Below are 17,825 nucleotides of genomic sequence, written 5' to 3'. Positions count from 1 at the left end.
TAGGTCAGACGATAGAAATGCCACTTTCACGCTTAGAGTAGCAGAGTGACGGTGACCAACTTTAAACAGAACTTGATTAATTTTCACACACATTTATTAAAATAATAAAAATCATAGACATTACGTAACTTGATTCTGGATGCTATTTACAATTGACAATCTGAAGATCCTTTGGTCTTGGTACGTTAATCATATTTTCACATATCTCTCTGATACTTGACAAAGTGTCTATTCATTCACCTTCATGGCTATTTACAGGAATATGATAATCTTCTTAGGTGCAGACTGAAACGTGACTATAGACTTGTACAGTCTAATGGAGACTGGTACAGACTGGTGCAGACAAATGCAGATTGACTACTCGGAGGTCCGTACACTCATTATAACACCTTGCGCGTTCATGTATCACTGCGCGAGTGTGATCCACAAGGAGAAAAGGTTCTATGTTAGCAGCATTCTCATTGGCTGCGTTACATAGTAATATGCGGATCGGCGGAAGCAGCATTTGGACTGCCTCTAAGGCAGCGCCATCTCGTAGTGAGGAGACGGACGAGTGCTGCGCCTGCGCTGTTGTGCTTAGCGGGGCGCGCTCTACTGGGAAAGTTGTGTACGCACTGACTCCGCAGATCTATGTACACAGCATATACTAATAGGTAAATTTGATTCGGTTGTATTAAAATTTGTTTCCTTCGATATGAAACTTCAAGGAATTTATGTATTTTCCACGAAATAGTTCATCATCATTAAACCGGCAATAACTATTCCCAAATTAGAAACGGAGGAGTAAGCAATCAAAGAAATTAAATCAACTTGACGAAAACTGATAAATCTAACAATAACACTTTCTCTGCATATAGTTCTGGAGTTTCTTCCATAAGTGTGTCTCTGATGTTTCTGTTAAACGAATTCTTCTTGAGGACTGCAGCTCTTAATTGTTCTGCGTCCTATTTTATTATACGAGTGATTATGACAGTATTAGTCTTACAAATGGTTTAATACTTTCCTCCATCTCTCTCAATTAAGCGTTGATTTCATTACTATTTGTTTGCTCGGATTCATCCTGTCAATTTCGTTTGTGTTTTGACCATGGAATGTTTCCATTTAAAAGTAATCACCACCGTGTTGACATTTATCACACTAAAAGAAACGGGACGATAAATTCCTATTTCGTTGAATGCGGTCGGTAGGTGACGGCTCCGTAATTGTATCCGCTCTTTCACATCCTCGTCCGACTGAAATCGACGTAAAGCATGTCTCTCCAGATCGTCTAAGATGTGAAAATCACACGTTGACAGATCCGGGCTGTACAGAGGATGCTGCGCTGTTTCCCAATCAAACGTGGAAGAGCAGCCTTCGGCAGCGTGGGGGGCGCTTGTTATCGTTCAACAGGATTATTCCGTACGGCAGCGTTCTGACAGCCCGAGGGCAATCGCCAAAGCCAACAGTGCAAACATCCCACATCTTCCCCGTCAAAGAAATCTAAAGTTGCTCACACAAGTTACGGAAAGTTTATGGCGACCTCCTTCTTCGACTTTTCGTCTTGCGTGGAACCACAAACAGTGCGCAGCGCTACGAAGCCACTTTATAGAAACTGCGACGCGCCGTAGAGTCAAAACACCCAGGAATGATGTGGGACGGAATCTTCGTGTTGCACGATAACACCCACCCTCACAATGCCGATTCGACGAATGCAACGCTTCTGCGATTTGGTACAGAGACACTGCAACATCGTCTGTACAACTCTACAGGTTTGTGTTATCTAATAATTCTTTGAGTGCAGAGAACACGTTATGGACAAGAAACAAGCCAACAGACATCAATACTGACATGAAAATTTTGAAATGCAGCAACAGCCTCCCCCCCCCCCCCCCCGCAAAAACTAATAATAGAGGAAAAACATCAAATATATGAAGCCATAGTTAAAGGAAAACAAGTAATAAATGAATGTCCAGTTCTCTGCAATGGAACTATGTTCTCTGCCCTCAAAGAATTATTAGATAACACTAACCTATAGTGTCCACCCCCGAATCCTTCTATCCCCCACCAGTCACACAAACACACACACTCACACACACACACACACACAAACACAAAAAATATAAAAGAAAAGAAAAGTAATAATAACAGCAATGTAAAATCCTCAAACCTTCGCTCTCTCTCTCTCTCTCTCTCTCTCTCTCTCTCTCTCTCTCTCTCTCCTTCTCTCCCTTTTCACAAACACACACACACACACACACACACAAAATGATCAGACACCACTCAAAGATTCAGAACAACCGCCAGGAACACCTTCAACTGTTGCACTGTCAGCCATCTTGTTTTTACACCTTCAGCTGTTCAACTGACAGCCTTCTGGTTTTTATAGCTGGTAAACAGTGAAATAGTGGCAGTAACAGTTCAGTAACACAATGAAGAAGATGAGGAAATAATTCTGCAGTTGTTGGCAGACGACATTTTAATTTCCTCATATGCGTACGTATTAGGGATCGCACTATTGGCTGGCCCCCGTCTGTGCAACGAAATCTTTTATAGTGCAACAATTAACATGACTCGCGAGAGCCTCCACCTGTAGAACTGTTGACTGTGGCCCCCAATACCGGACGGATGCTGCCAACTCTGACCAACGATTTCCTGCTAGCACAAGGGAGCTTCTGCGTCGATCGTTTCATTCAATCCCAGCCACAGAAATTTTGTCTTACTATACATTCTCGAGCTTTTCACAGCCCATACCGAGCTTCTGATGTGGATGACGCCGCGACACCAGACCACGTCACGAAGGTACCTACCTGTAACGTCCACGTCATTCCGATACCATATTAGCCCACTATGCAGACAATAAGATTTGCACTGTATTGCACTCTTGGTCTTAGATAACTGACATCTGACGTACATGCCATAACACACATCTACATGAGAGGTAGCAGAAGTGATTCACAGAACTACCGTATCGACTTACAAAAATGCATTTGTTGTACTATCCTGAACACATTCCGACTTCAAACATAACGAGATATTTCGAAAAGAAGGATTTTCTCCGTACAACCAGTGTGGATACCGAAAACATCGACCACACGAAAAGCGCAGTATCTCTCCCCTACTGAAAAGAATTTGTACAGCACCAAAGTTTATTAACAAAAGTACGATCGCACAGGATATCGAACAGAATTTGTGACTTGATTAAGCATTTCTTGATAGGGAGACCGCAGCATGTTATCATGGGCGAAGAGTCATCGGCACAAGTGCAAATAACTTCCGCCATGGTCAAGATAAGTTTTATTGTTTAGTCAATAATGATAGTAACTAGCTTTAAATGTTCAGGAATGTTTACATTCCCTACGCTATCTGCAGCTCGTTGTCTGAACGAAGTACTGTTCTCATAGCCGGCGGTGTTATGTTGTCAGTCATACGACCACACTGCCGTCTGAGAGATCGATCCGCGGTATGCGATTGTCTCGATAAACGGAACAGAAGAACGGCTGTGCTAGCCAAAGAGTACACAGCCAGTCGCAGCACTTATGCTCAACGCGAGGCGCCGCTAGACCACTTCATGTGCAGCTGGTGAGTAGTGCAGTTGTGCCAGTCTACAGTTTGTAGCCGCGCTCAGTAGTCAGCCAGCGTCGTTGTTAGTCATCGTCTGCAGCTCAGTCATTGCTGCCATCAAATCTTTGTAGCTCCATTGCAAGTTAGTTTTCAAACTCACCGGATTCGATATTCAAGATTACGAGAGATTAATTCGTCACTGCAAGATTTGTGACTAGCAAATTATGTCATTCTATAGACGCTTAGTCTAGTCGCGTCTTCTATAATTGTCAACCATCTGATCATGGACTACAGCAAAGTTTAATAATAAATACTTTCTTATTTTATACTCCTGCCAATTAATTGTGTTTCCTGTTGTAGCTACCAAGCAGTCTTGGCGTAGTAGAACCCACGTTTCCACCTCCTTGGCTACCTCATATTTGCCGCCTCATGTTGATGGACTCGATTATAGTGGAAGATCGAGATACATCTGATGGATCATGATACTGAAGAGATGAAGATTAGTGGGAGGAAAGACCAGACTGTCTGGTGGATAATCAGACGCTTCCCATCGAAAACTCTGCAAGAGCATCTTCGTTGCAACTGCAGTATGCAGACGAGTAATGTCGTGAAGATGGACAGTACTTGGTTACAATGTTTATCTTCTCTTGTTCTGAACTGCCTTCGTATGCGACTTTCTGAGCAAGATCATCTATTGGAACTCGCTGTTTTCTCTGATCGGCTCCATCATGAACGTTGGTACATCATGCTTCAAAGTTCCCGTACCATTGCCGCAATTCCCTATCGCTTATGACAGATACATTAGGTGGGCTGCATGAAAGCAGGCGGAACCGCTCAGCACGAATAATAACCAGTGGCAATACGTAATTCATACTTAGTGGAAGACTGTATTGTTCTAGATAGCTTCGCACGTTCTTTGTGCGATCAAAATTAAAAAGTGAGATTTGATGCGAGCGACGTGCATATTCCAGTACACTGCGCAACATATCTGGAAAAAGCTTCATCCGATTTTCACTGTGGTTTTAATTTCGCGACCGATCTGACCTTATAAAAAAAATATTCCCCAGTGTATTGTTTCCGAGCATATGTAATTTTTAAAAAAAAAGACGTTGTGCTGTTTTGTTTTTGCTTCGCAATCGGCTTCATTAAAAAATATGTTCTTTACAAAAGCTGTACTTATGGTTTATCTGCTTATGTATAGAATACTACTACGCTATATGAAACAACAGAAACTTGGTAATGTTACTCTTTCTCAGAGGAATACTACTGCACACTCTCAATCTTCAGAAACTTTGCAATTCCCTCAGTATGTTAAAACTCCTGATCTACACCTCCACGCGGTAGAGAGTGGGCAACGTCACTTAATGTGATGGCTAACGTAGACCGGGACCGAGGGATGATCGGGATAAGTCATCACCGCAGCATGTGCTGGACAGGGCGCCCTCTTGCTCTGCAAATGAGAATTCATTTCCAAAGGCGGAAAACCAGCGGATGGTTAATGGCATAGGATGTAGAAGGCAACGGGAAACTACCGCATTAATGAACTACGGTTATCCCAAGCATCAGGAGTAAACCATGTCAGTATTTTCTGTAAAATTTTCCGGAGATAAAATAGTCCCCAATCGGATCTCCGGGAGGGGACTGCAAAAGATACAGACAAGTTGAGGGAAAGGAATCCCAATTTTAACATAGCCACATGGAATGTGAGAACACTGCTTCAGTGTTACAAGCTAGAAAATGTAAAATTGAAATGTATTGACTGGAAATAGATATCCTAAGCATATCGGAGATGAGATGGCCCCAGTCAGGTGATATCTGATCTGGAGAATACAGAGTCATTCACACCGGAAAGACCAAGATAGACCAGGAATAGGAGGAGTTGGAATAATTTTGAGGAAAACCTATGGCTCACGTGTCAAAGGATATGTGCAATATAGCTCTCGAATAATGCTAGTCAAACTTGAAACTAAACCAAAGAACACTGTGATAATACAAATGAACATGCCAACATCCAAAGAAGAGGATGCAGTCATTGACAAAATGTACGAAGAAGTAAGTAATGCGATGAGAAATGTTAAGGGAGATGAAAACTTGATTGCCATGGGGGACTGGAACGCGGTTGTGGGTGTAGAAACGGAGGAAGGAATTGTTGGCAAATATGGACTTGGAAGAAGGAATGAAAGAGGCGATCGGCGTATCCAGTTCTGCTCGAGGAACCAATTACTTGTTTCAAACACACTTTTCCAAAATCACAAACGAAGAATGTACACGTGGAATGCCCTTGGAGACCTGAGGAGACAACAGATTGATTACATTCTGGTGAAAGCACGTTTTAGGAACCAGATAAAAGACTGCAGGACCAATCCATCAGCAGACATAGTCAGTGATCATACATAATCTGGTCCTGATGAAAAGTTCACTGAGATTCAAGCGTTTGAAGAAGAAGCCTGTAAAACTTAAATGGGATCTAGAAAAACTTAAAACTGAGTGAGTGGCAAAGCGTTATGCTCATGGAACAGACAACCTAGCTAAGAATTTTCAACAAGGTGGAGTAAATGAAGACTAGGGTCAAATTAAATCTTTCATATACAAAGCAGCAGAAAAGATAGTTGGAAGAACTGAACCCAAAAACAAGGGGAAATCGATTACAGCAGATATTATTGAGCTTATAGAAAACAGGAGATTATACAAAACTGCAAATGATGAACAAGGAAAAGCTGAATACAGAAGACTAAGGAATTTAGTTAATAGAGAAGCTAGGAAAGCAAAAGAAAATTTTGTTGACGAAATGTGCAGAGAAGTGGAAGAAAATATGCAAAACGTAAAACAACACTCTCAGGCACAACAGAAAATGAAGAGGGGAAAGTGCCGTTTGGTGAAGACATGGTGAAAGGATGGAAAGAATACATAGAGAAGTTGTATGCCGGGACATCTCTTTCAGAGGAAGTAATAGGAAGAGCAAGTAGACGAAGATGACAAGGGAGATGACATTCTGCAAGAAAAATTTGACAGAGCTCTAAAAGAACTACGAGACATCAAAGCAACGGGTATTGATGACATCCCTGCAGAACTAATAAAAAAATGCTGGTGACAGCATGAAAACGATGCTGCTTAAACTTATTAGGTCCATCTATAACACAGAAGACTTTCAGAAATGTATCATTGTTCCTATACCAATGAAGGCAGCAACTACAAAATGCGAACAGCACCTAACTCTAAGCCTAATATCACATGCATCAAAAATTCTCATAAAAATAGGTCTGAAGAGAGTTGAAGAGAATGGGGAGGATACGTTGAGTGAAGATCAGTTTGATTTCAGAAGGAGATTGGGAACAAGAGAGGCTATTCTGGCACTGAGACTCGTTATCGAAAAGTAATTACAGAGAAATAAACCAACTTATATTGCCTTTGTAGACATGGAAAAGCTATTTGATAACGTTATCTGGCAAGAGATGTTAAGAGTGCTGAGGAAAAGTAGAATAAAGTACAAAGACATCAGTTTTATACTCAGTTTCTATACGAATAAGGTGGCAGTGATTAGGAACTGTCACCATGAACAAGAAGGAAATATTAGAAAATGGGTAAGGCAAGGATGCGCTCTATCTCCTCTTATATTCAATGCTCACATCCAGGAAGCTATAAACCAAGATTGAGAAACTACTGAGGTGGGGATCAAAATTAATGGGCAGAAGATAGACATGTTACGTTATGCAGATGATATTGCTATAGTCCAAGAGACAAAAGAAGATCTAGAGGAAGTCGTCAGAGCAATGGGAAAAACTCTATGCAATCAGTATGGGATGAGAATAAACAAGAAAGAGACTAAAGTGGTGGTATGCAGTATAAGAGCAGAATATGAACCACTGAGAATGAGAATTGGAAGAGAGGAGCTGGAAGAGACAGAGGATTTAATTACGTGGGAATCAAAATCACAAGAGATCGTAGAAGCTGGAAATAAATTGCGACCAGAATACAAAAGGCCAAAATAACATTAAATCGGAGAAGGAACTTACTCACCAGCAACAACATCAGTATGAAAATAAGGAAACATATCATGAAAGGTTTCATTTGGAGTGTGGCCATATACGGATGTGAAACTTGGAAAATTGAAACAGAAGAGAGAAAACGGCTAGAGGGCCTGGAGATGTTGTGCAATAGAAGGATGATGAAGATCAGCTGGAGAGACAAAGTAACAAATGAAGGCGTGCTTAGAAGAGTACAGGAAACCGTATCTCTGTGGAGGCACATCCAAACAAGGAGAGACAAACTTTTAGGGCACATCCTGCAACACAACATCATTGGAACAATAGCAGAAGGAGCTATTGAGGGAAGGAATCGGTGGGGTTAATAAGGATATCATACATGCAACAGATCATGAATGGCGTTGGATATGACACATACGTGGAAATGAAGAGGAAGGCAGACAGAAGAGAAGAATGGCGCTCTGCTCCAAACCAACCTCAGGGTTGAACACTAAGAGAAGGAGAAGAAGGAAGTATACTGGGGTAACCTCCTAATATCGTGTCGGACCTCTTTTTGCTCGACCTATGCAACAATTCGAAATAGCATGGAATCAATAATCGTTGGAACTCACCTGTAGAATTATTGAACCATGCCACCTCTATAACCGTCCTTAATTGAAGAAGTGTTGATTTGTGCAGGTTTCTATGCAAATAGCGACCCCTCCATAACATCCCAAAAATTTTCGATAGCATTCATGTCATGCGATATGGGTGGCCAAATTATTCGCTCGAAATGCCTAGAATTTTCTTCAAACCAATCAAGAAGAATTGTGGCACGGTGACATGTTCACATTATCATCCGTTAAATGTAGTCCATGTATGGCAGAAAATAATCTACAAGTAGCCGGACGTAACTATTTCCAGTCAGCCAGAGCACCCAGTCCTTTCCGTAAACACAGCCCATACCATTGTGGATACACCACCGGATTTCGCAATGCTTTGTGGCAACTTGAGGCCTAGGCTTAGTGGGATCTGAGCCACTCTCGAACACTGTGATCAGTTCATACAGAGTGAAATCGGGATTCATCTGAGCACGTTACGATTTTCCAGGCGTCTAGGGTCCAAACGATATGGTCACGAAACCAGAAGAGGTGGTGTAGATGGTATCGTCTTGCTGTTAGTAAATCCACTCACGTCGATCGTCTGCAGCCATAGCTCGTTGACGTTTTATTTCGCCGCACTTTCCTAAAGAATAGGTTCATCGTAAGTTCCACACTCATTCCTGCCATTATTTCAAGCAGCGTCGCCTGTCTGATAGCACTGACAATTCTACAGAAACACTGCCGCCATCGATGGTTAAGTAGAGGTCGTCAGACACTGCGTTGTCCTTGGTGAGGGGTAATGCACTAAATTTGATATTCTCGGCCTACTATTGACATTTTGAATCTCGGTATACTGAATTTGTCAGTTTCAAAAATGAACTCGTCACCGGTATCCGATCATATCGCTATCCAATAACTTGGTGCCATGTCATTCAGGCTACTATTCATATAGGTTCAAAAGCTGGAACGGTTGAAAGGTAACTTGTTTGGACAATTGTTTTGATTGCGAATGTTGGCCAAATTTAGTGTATTAACAACATTTATTTTCCCAAACAAGCCATAAAATATACTAAACAAGTTTAATGCTCCGCTGGGTGTATTCTGGTTGGCAAAGACCGTTTACCTAGGTGATAAATGAGTCAAGTGATCTGGCCCTAAAAATTACGTAGCGCAAGCTGAACTGATCTGACGCTGAGCAGGCTTTGATTGATCAAATCCACTGAAGTTTCTCTACACAAGTGCAGTTGAGAGCTAGTGGCGATTGAGATCTGTACGCCCTGACAATGCCAGAGCAAAAGTACTTTACCCTGTCTACTTTGTCTGGCAACGTGAATTGCAGCTGGCGAGATCTGTGAGAGTGAGGAGGTGAGAAGTGTAGGCAGCACTGTGAATCAATAGCGGCAGCAAAATAAATGCAAAAATCTCACGGTCTAGCGATCAGGTGGATCGCAATTTACTCTCTGCCAGAGCCCTGAAATCACGGTAGATTGCAGTGTGCGACACACCTGTTCGCTGGTCGTTCCAAGGACTAATTTGGTTCAGTTATACAACAGAGCGCATAAGGGTACCGAACGTCAAGACTGGTAAACCAAAAACGAATAACTGTGCCTTCGGCAAACGAGTAGTCCGAGACTATTTAAGTCACACTGCCGGTACAGTAAGAATTTCACCGCAGCCTCCCCAGTCCAAACTACTCGCAACTGAAAGTCAGTCTCTGGACAGGTACCAAGTACCAGCCACACATACCAGAGCTTCATCTAGAAGTCCCTTAGCAGACTAAAGTCCTGCACCCCCATGCGTCTGACCTCTCCAGAAGAAAGTTCCGTTTTTCCGCAAAGTGCACAAATGGCACTGCTTTCACCCCATCTTTAGCCAGTCACAAGGCTGTAGTAGCGCTCCCCTCCCATACGACAGCACAAAGTCACAATAAATCATGGCAAGAATTAGGAAACCTCCGTTTCTATAGAATTAAAAAAACTGCCAATTCCCGTTTTTTTTTTTAAGTTTTCGTAGTGGGGATGAGATGGTTTTCCCCGAAGTGATGTCACTTCCCATGGAAACAAGCGAACACATACACTCTCAAAGATCTTTATCTAAATCTCCCAAACCTTGGAGCTTGTCAGTCCTAGCTACAAGGTGTAGTAAAGATTATATCTCTAAACATTTCTCAGATGCCAGAGGTGGCCAAGGGAAGTGGTTCAGTAGCTTATGTGCACATTCAGCGAACACGAAAATATGTGAATTTTTATTATGTGTGGCTCTACACACAATTCCTGGTTTATGACTCCACTGTGTAGACGCGTTCCTTTGGACTGCCACCCCTGTCCAGGCTTCGGCTGGCGCCATGGCAGGAATCACGGTCTCACAGCATTGTTCTGCAGGAGCCCTGTCTTGGCAAGGGGCTGCCGTCTTCCCTGTACGGCTGTGGGCCTGTCTGGCAAGATTTACTAAGGGATAGGCTCACCGCCAATTGCTTTCAACAAGCAGTTTCTTCAAGCTAAAATAACTCTTGCTTTGACGCCATACCAGGATCCATCAACATCTGATCAGGCAGTTAACTTTCCAGATTCTCGTTAAAGCTGCATCAAGCTGTAATAAAATCTTCAATAATCTTCTGTATGCAAAAAAAAAAAAAATTGTTCAAAGTAACTTGTCCTCTCTCTCACTGCCTCCCCAGCCGCCATTGATTTCTGCATGGGCGGTGTCTCACTTCAATATTATTTAGTGTGACACGAACCAGTGGAAATCATTGAATATAGTAGGATAATCTCATCCTGATTACTATGTGATAAAGGTAACTTTGTAAATCAGTATTTCTCTTGGCTGAAACACATCCTAACTTGACCTCATTCATTCTATGGGTCATTCACTCACAATAAGTTGCAACCCAGCAAGAGAACATGTAAACATTGCTGTGAGAGGTATGAATTACGTTAGACACAAGGGTCATGGCCACATCACAGACTTCCGTTAAACATTTCATATGCGGTTATAAGGCCTTGTAGCAAAGAAATGTACCCATACCCTGAGGTCAGAGATGTCTAATGTCCATAATCATATACAATGTCCTGGAGTTCGAACTGTTCTCTGCTCATTGATTTACCCCTGCTATATCACTCTTTAGGTGTCAACCATCAAACACATACATTCTCAAATTCTCAATGAACACGGAAATAAGATGTGTAATCTGTTTATCTTATTACCTGAGTTGTGTAAATTAACAATTGAGCCCATAAAACGAATATCCTGAGAATCTTTTAAATTATGAATTATTCAACCTGCACACATAAATAATATCGCCTTAAATAAAGCATGAGCTAATAAATGGAAAAATGCAAATTTTGGATAACCTACAGCCAAAATTCTTATTATTAAACCAAGTTGTCTTAAAGTAGAAAGAGCAATAATCTTCTTCAAATCAAATTCAAAATTAGCATCCAATCCAGCCATAAATATAGTTATACAACCAATCAAAAGTAAAAATCTAGGTGCAACAGTCAACACAGTTCAATTGATACACACAAAAAAAGTATTAATAATAAGAATTAATGTCGTGTAACTAGGGCCTCCCAGTGGGTAGACCGTTCGACGGGTGCAAGTCTTTCGATATGACGCCTCTTCAGCGACTTGCTCGTCGATGGGGATGAAATGATGATGATTAGGATAATACAACACCCAGTCCCTGAGTGAAGAAAATCTCCGACCCTGCCGGGAATCGAACCTGGGCCCCTAGGGTTGACATAACTATCGCTCTGACCACGCAGCTACCGGGGGCGGACAAAGGTATTAATATATTATAGGAAGGTACCCGATCGCTCCCTCGACAAAGATCCTGAGGAAACAAATTTTGCAATTAAAAATATCACGTGAATTGAGAAATTGGCTCTTTGCACACCCACAAACCGTGACTGGTAGGACTGAAGAACAGCAATATGCACCAGAGTGGAATGAACTCTCACTCAGTGCATGGTAAAAGTAGTGGCACACATCTCTGGCATTCCCTCTCGTCTCTGCAGCATCTTGCATCTTAGAAGCATCCAGCATCTTTGGCAGCTGCGTGACTGCAGCTGGATCCTTGGCCTCATACTGGTCAGGCCGCACTCAGCCATTAGAGACTGGTATGACAGCATTGCATCTGATGTGCAAACTGCCCGCTGGTATAGAAATCCTCTCAGCATTGGTGTGATAAGTGATAGCCATTGATTAGCGGTATGACGGATTGTTGGCTGCTAGGTGGTTGTTGCCAGTGCATGGTGGCATCCCACTGTCTACACTGGTTAGAGATGTACTGCCTACACAGGTAGATAACCGAGCAGCGTGACGTAGGCGCGTCAGCAGGCAGCGGCTGGTTCTCTCGCTGCAGATGGTCCTCCTCACCTGGGCTGCTATACCTGACGCATTATGGCTGCCTGTTCCCCTCAGCCATCGCTGCCTGGTGTGGGCAGTGATGTCCAGTATGCCATGTTGGTTCTGGAGTCTCCACAATCGTCAAGTGTGGTCAAGTTATATATTCTTTTACAAAAGTCATGACATTGATATAATCAATTTACAGAAAAAAATCATGAAGGGTAAAAATTTTTTTCTAAAGAATATTTTTTCTTCTAATATTACTAAGCATGTACGAGGTGCATTCAAGTTCTAAGGCCTCCGATTTTTTTACTCTGGACTGGAAAGAGATAGAAACATGCACATTGTTTTAAAATGAGGCCGCGTTCATTGTCAATACGTCCCAGAGATGGCAGCACCGTACGGCAGATGGAATTTTACCGTCAGCGGCGAGAATGAGAACTGTTTTAAATACTTAAAATGGCGACGTTTTTCTTACTTGAACAGCGTGCAATCATTCGCTTCTGAATTTGCGTGGTGTGAAACCAATTGAAATTCATCGACAGTTGAAGGAGACATGTGGTGATGGAGTTATGGATGTGTCGAAAGTGCGTTCGTGGGTGCGACAGTTTAATGAAGGCAGAACATTGTGTGACAACAAACCGAAACAACCTCGGGCTCGCACAAGCCGGTCTGACGACATGATCGAGAGAGTGGAGAGAATTGTTTTGGGGGATCGCCGAATGACTGTTGAACAGATCGCCTCCTTAGATGGCATTTCTGTGGGTTCTATGCACACAGTCCTGCATGATGACCTGAAAATGCGAAAAGTGTCATCCAGGTGGGTGCTACGAATGCTGACGGACGACCACATGGCTGCCCGTGTGGCATGTTGCCAAGCAATGTTGACGCGCAACGACAGCATGAATGGGACTTTCTTTTCGTCGGTTGTGACGATGGATGAGACGTGGATGCCATTTTTCAATCCAGAAACAAAGCGCCAGTCAGCTCAATGGAAGCACACAGATTCACCGCCACCAAAAAAAATTCGGGTAACCGCCAGTGCTGAAAAAATGATGGTGTCAATGTTCTGGGACAGCGAGGGCGTAATCCTTACCCATTGCGTTCCAAAGGGCACTACAGTAGCAGGTGCATCCTACGAAAATGTTTTGAAGAACAAATTTCTTCCTGCACTGCAAAAAAACGTCTGAGAAGGGCTGCGCGTGTGCTGTTTCACCAAGACAACGCACCCGCACATCGAGCTAACGTTACGCAACAGTTTCTTCGTAATAACAACTTTGAAGTGATTCCTCATCCTCCCTACTCACCTGATCTGTCTCCTAGTGACTTTCGGCTTTTCTCAGCAATGAAAGACACTCTCCGTGGCCGCACATTCACCAGCCGTGCTGCTATTGCCTCAGCGATTTTCCAGTGGTCAAAACAGACTCCTAAAGAAGCCTTCGCCGCTGCCATGGAATCATGGCGTCAGCGTTGTGAAAAATGTGTACGTCTGCAGGGTGATTACGTCGAGAAGTAACGCCAGTTTCATCGATTTCGGGTGAGTAGTTATATAGAAAAAAAATCGGAGGCCTTAGAACTTGAATGCACCTCGTAGTATCCAAAATTTAATATAATTACTGGGGAACCCTGTTAATGTTGTATGGACGTAAATAATGTGGTTTGAGGTGTCTTTGTTCGTGTGTGCAAGTGTTTTTGTTAGTTTTTGGTTAGTGCTGCTCCTGCCAGGCACCCTAATTTGCCACCTCTATACCTCCACCAAACGTGCAGACTTCCCCCAATACAAAATACTAACTTCTTGTATTACCGTGTGGTCAAATTACGAAAGATCTCGTTGCTCTCCTGTGAGGAGAAATCGGACAACAATTGTGAGGTCCAAAGAAATAATAGCAGTATACAGCTGTTTTGAGTATTCACTATTGCAAAGTGCCTGGTTTGGCATGCGACAAAAAGTGCCAGTCGTCGATGAGATATGACTTGCAACGGAATTTTAGTTCAATCTGCGACCTGACAGTGAATGTTGACGTGAAGATGTCACAAACACGTAACACGTATGACCACGTTCCACAAGGACTCATGCTGAAAACTAATGGAAATGACAATGAAACAAAATAAAACCAAAACAGAACAAATCGAAAATTATGTTAGGCAACACAATATCAAAATTAAACTACGTTAAACAGTTCATCCATGGAGACTATTTGTATAATGCACCTTCCCGTAGCAGTTTTCTTGTATCTTGGTACTCGAACAGGTTAATGTCATGCAATCGCTTTGCTGTTGGTCCCTAGAATCCTGATGGCCCTGTTTCGAGTTCTGTTGCTCTCAGATTTCCATTTCGTCGATAGTTGTTGTTCATAATTTCAAAAATGGTTCAAATATCTCTGAGCACCATGGGACTTAACTTCTGAGGTCATTAGTGCCCTAGAACGTAGAACTACTTAAACCTATCTAACCTAAGGACATCACACACATCCATGCCCGAGGCAGGATTCGAACCTGCCACCGTAGCAGTCGCTCGGCTCCAGACTGTAGCGCCTAGAACCGCATGGCCAGTATAATTTGCTCGACTTCTTCTGTTTTCCCATGATGTCTCGTTATTCCCATTGAAGCTTGGATTTTTGATTTCGATTCGATCGATGTTTTCCCCCATTTCCTCCGTCGTCATTCCTATCTGCGAATCTGGCCAGTTACGGACATTATTTCTACCTCTTCCCCACGAGTTGTGAATTGCATTCACGCAATCGAGTTCGCACAGTGCGCTTGTCAAAGCTTCGATTGAATCGCTGCATCTACCGATCAGCAGTTGCTGGTAACGTAAAGGTAATTTAATGTAGCGGTAGTCCGTCCCCGTTATCTGAGTGGTCATTCCCGCTTCGCGCGTCGGGCGAGTATGTTGTGCTGTTATTTCCGCCTCTACCGTACCGCTGTGGGTTTTCCTCGTGTCCGTTTAGTGTCGTATTCGTTTCCGTGCGTGTCACATCGCTGTCTTCCTCTTACAGTCTTTGCCCTCTACAGCTCCCCCTAGTACCATGTAAGTCGTTTCAAAAATGGCTCTGAGCACTATGCGACTTAACTTCTGAGGTCATCAGTCGCCTAGAACTTAGAACTAATCAAACCTAACTAACCTAAGGACATCACACACATCCATGCACGAGGCAGGATTCGAACCTGCGACCGTAGCGGTACAGACTGCAGCGCCTAGAACCGCACGGCCACAAGTCCGGCTGTCGGCTAGTGTTCGATGTTCGTGCGGCCCTTCCTGTCGCTGCGTCTTCTCGCGCCGTGATGCCCACAATGGTTCCCACGAAAATTCATAGTACAGGTACTGTCAGCTTCACCTTCGATAAAACCTCACGGCCAGCCCAGTTCTATGGAGATACATGAGTGGTTAGTCGATACAATTAAAGTCACTACTGATGAGGTGCATACTGCATATTTTGACTGGGAATTATGTGTGTTTTTTTAAGTTTCTTGACCCGATTCAGGTTGATAGGATACTTTGTCGTTACGGTTCTCCTGTACCCTTTACGTACCGTTATGGTTCCACTTGTATGGTTCTCTTGACAAATGCAGAAGTGATATATACGAATGCCTGGGTGTTTAACCTTCCGCCCGATGTAGACGACTGCTTTCTGAGGCCCGTTTTGCTTCCTAATAGGGAAATCCATCATATTCGAAAGGAACGCTGGTCTGCTCAGCACCGCTTACAAGTTCATAGTGGTATTCGGTCGGTGAAAATGGTGGTCAAAAAACACATTCCTTCTCATCTATGAGCAGTGGCCAAGAAGGAACATGTTATTATTGTAATGAAAACGGTCATTTCCGTACTAATTGTCGGCGGCGTGTGTTAGTATTAAAACCTACATATGAACAGTGTAAAAAATGACTTTAGCTGATCTTCTCTCGCAAGGATCTCAGACTAAATAGCTCACTGTTACTGAGGGACGCAGCGATCTTTTGACCGCCAATGCCCGTGATTTTCCCCCGCTGTCCTTGCGTCGGGACATTGATGCCGTTAATTCCGATGTGCCCGCCATGATTTTTCGCAACAAGCGCAGTCGAACACAGGATGATGCGCCAGATGAACCCTCCCTATTGGCTCGGTCTTCCGATGGGCCTCCATTAAAGGACCCCCTTTCTCAGTCTGAAATCGTGGATGATGACGCCACAGATGCTTTGGCGCCTGTGCAAAAGATTCCTGACACCTTATTTGGCGTTGTTTGTGGTGTCGAGGCCGCCCCTTCGGAGACGCCTATGAAGGAACCTGCTTCCGGTTCCTACGTGTCTTCTCCGGTTCTCTCGGACACTTCTCATGTCGACTCTGTTTCCCATCTCCCTTCTGCGACTTCTGTCGCCCCTCTGGGTCACATCCCTCTCCCCTGAAACAACTGATTGATTCTCAGGAGCCAGTGGATCCCGTTGATATTCACCAGTCGTCACTCCGTGAACCCATGTCTGCTGACGAGTGGGATGTAGAGGCCTCTTCCTCGCAATCTGAAACGGAATACCTACATGTTGCTTGCGTCGGAGCCGCGGAACCGCAATCGAATTCCACAACCACAGAGAGCAGCGTCACGGCCGAAGAAAAAGCAGTGAGAACATGGGGGTTCTGTTTCGTAGTTCTTCTCTCTCTGGGTCGGCAATTGATTCTAGTATGGTTACTTGTATGTCAAATAACTGATCTTTACCTGTCTTTGTTTTTATTTCTGGGCTGAAGTTCTATGCAAGCATACACATTTCTTACTCTGAATATTAACAGAATACGTTTTGAGCTTGGGCTCGCCGCTTTGCGACAGTTTATATATAAATCTGGGTCAGATGTTGTTTGTTTACAGGAAGTCTTAATCGTCCAGTTTTCAATTCCTGGGTTCTCAAGCTTTTTTAGTGTCGCTTCCGAACTTTCTACGGGCACTGCCTTGTTTTATAGGGAAGGCATTCCATCGATGGATTTCGAAGTACTCGACAGTGGAAGGGGGATCGGGTGCACGTTTTGTGATCTCAGAGTACTCCTTCTTTGTGCCCCTTCTGGCACAGGTTGTACTACCGCAGGTTCGAGTTTCTATAAAGAAGAAATCATTTACCTGCTTCGTAAATCCCCGACAAAGATTATCTTAGGTGGGGATTTCAATAGTGTTCTACGGCCGGTGGATCAGTCTTCTAATTTTAATTTCAGCAAAGAACTCGACGACCTGTTGCTCTCCTTGTGCCTGCGTGACGTGAGGGTTTCTCGCTATCCTACACTTGTGCAGCATACATACTTTACTCCCACGTCTAGAAGTCGCCTCGATCGCTTTTACCTTTCGGACTCCTTGTGTGGGCAACTTCTGGATGTTGATGTGATACCAGCCTGTTTTACTGATCATTGCATCGTAGC

The sequence above is a fragment of the Schistocerca piceifrons genome, chromosome 6 (genome assembly GCF_021461385.2).
Source record: "Schistocerca piceifrons isolate TAMUIC-IGC-003096 chromosome 6, iqSchPice1.1, whole genome shotgun sequence".
NCBI lineage: Eukaryota > Metazoa > Arthropoda > Insecta > Orthoptera > Acrididae > Schistocerca > Schistocerca piceifrons.
The sequence above is the reverse complement of the archived record's forward strand: the minus strand, read 5'-3'. Positions refer to the sequence as shown.